At 34.4% G+C, this 2,207-nt stretch overlaps 1 non-coding gene across 1 annotated transcript; it reads left to right on the top strand.

Annotated features, from left to right (window-relative positions):
• Window positions 1-676: 676 nt before the first annotated feature.
• On the top strand, window positions 677-783 carry LOC145003683 (small nucleolar RNA R71). Its single transcript, XR_013662130.1, has one exon. It is a non-coding gene; the product is annotated as a small nucleolar RNA R71 (small nucleolar RNA).
• The last annotated feature ends 1,424 nt before the right edge of the window (window positions 784-2,207 follow it).

Raw genomic sequence — 2,207 nt, forward strand, 5'->3', positions numbered from 1 at the left:
TAATGTGGTCAATTGTACAAGTTAAGCTTCAATTTATTGAATCGATGCCTGATGATTTCTCAGCAAAACTTGTTGGTCTCTCATCAAAACTTGTTGGTCTCTTATTGCCGCATAGGTCTCATTAGCCTACATAAATCTAGCTAGCATTGACTCAAGGTCAACTTTCTTTTCTGGTGGTGGTTGCTCCTTTTGATAAAAATCTCGACCAATCTGCATAAATTTTTCTTCTTTTTCATTTTTATATTCCTTGTATGGAAACCAGTCTTTTTTCAGCTTCCTCCAATCTTCATCATACCTATCTCCACTCGAGTAGCAAACTTGCACTTTCTTATTCCCATTCTCATCAAAGTGGTAATCCTTAGTCAAGTGTGGCCCATTACATTTCTCACAACCAACTCTAATATCATGTATTGATTGATCTATCTTTGTCATCCTTCAGTCCATAGTGTTTAGCATAGCTAGAACAACAACCATATCTTCAGAAATTCCACTCCCAATTCCTTTCGCTCCATCATGTCTAGGATTATGATATTTACGTGAATGCTTGGAAAACTCTTCAATTAATTCCTTGATTTCTGCTAGATTTTTCTTGGTTAGCGGTCCTTAAGAATCAAGGAGTTGGCTCGTCATGATATTAACCCTATCATGAAAGATTAAGACTTCTTGTTGCTCGTTCAAGTCATTTTTTAGAAAATTCCTTATCAATCTCTTGTAACGTTCCCATGCCTCATAGGGTGATTCACCTGATTTTTGCAAGAAAATTTCTATGGCTTTCTTAAGTTTAGCAACTTTAGAAGGTGGGAAAACTGTTCTAAAAATTGTTCACGCATTTGCGTCCAAGTATTAATTGCACCGGGTGGTAGTGCCTTCAACCAATCTTTAGCAACCCCCTTCAAAGTGATAGGTAGCATTCTAAGTAAAATTGTAGTGCGTGGAACATTTGGGATGTTGAAGTAATCAGCAATGTGATGACTCCATCAAGGTGTTTGTAAGAATCCTCATGATCTTTCCCTAGAAAATGGAACTTCCTTAAGCACGGACAAAATTTGTCCCTTCAGCTTGAAGGTTGTTGCAGCTGGAATTGTAGGTTAAACTAGACCGGGACCGATGTCCGCTCGATTTCTTTTCTTGTATGTTTTCATATACATAACATCAATGTTTCCCATCTTGTGTTTCGACTTGTCCTCGAAATCGCTCTCTTCTAATTCGGGTTCGGTCTCGTATTCGGATTTGTGAAGATTAGGACTTTGCTCAAAGCTTTCAATATTGTTTTCGCCTTTGCTCGATTCACCCACGTTCTTTCCTTTCTTCTTTCCAAAAACAAATTTAAGTTCCTTGAAAGTCGACTTCTTTGGTGGTTTGGTTTCCACTACATTCTTATTCGTCTTTTTATGAAGTGCTGATTGAGGATCTTTTAGTGGTGGTATCAAATGTGTGTTGGATCCATGAGTCATATAATACTGCAACAAAACAAATATAAAAACATAAAATTGAACAAAAAATACTAAAAAATCATGCTGAAGGTTTACCACGTCGTGGCTAGTAATGTCACGTTGTGGTGTCGTATAAAAATTAAACAGAATCGAAAAAATTGCAAAGATAAGTAAAATAACCGACTTGACGTCGTGGGCTTAAGGTTCACGTCGTGAGTTCAATTCAAAAAAAAAAAAAAAAAAAAAAAAAAAAAAACTAATGCTCAAATTTTAAACTAATGTAATCAAATTTTAAACTAAAATAGTCGTTCCCCAGCAACGACGCCAAAAACTTGATGTCGAAATATTACTAAACCTAATTTTACCTACTATCTAACTAGCTATTCACAAACAGTCGGGTATCGATCATAGGGAACAAATTTAACTAATTAACCTATTTACTACTAAATTAGCCTAAAAATTTAAGCAAAAGTTTAATTGGCTTTTATTTGATTTTACAAGTTCAGATAAACTTAATAACTTAACTAAGATTGAATCAACTACTAAAACACTCCCGTTTAATTCGAATCCACTTCATCTTAATGGCTAGCTAACAATTATGGATAATTCACGTTGGTTACCAATATGTATATTATTAGTAATTCAAGTCCAAATGTACTAATTTTAACTAATTCATGTAGAACTATGCATGGTCACATTTAACAAATAATCAATTTATGAATTATGAATGGAGCTATGTAAGATTGATTAAACAAACACCATTATAATCAAAAT

This window comes from Lactuca saligna, chromosome 6 (assembly GCF_052625555.1).
Source record: "Lactuca saligna cultivar CGN05327 chromosome 6, ASM5262555v1, whole genome shotgun sequence".
NCBI lineage: Eukaryota > Viridiplantae > Streptophyta > Magnoliopsida > Asterales > Asteraceae > Lactuca > Lactuca saligna.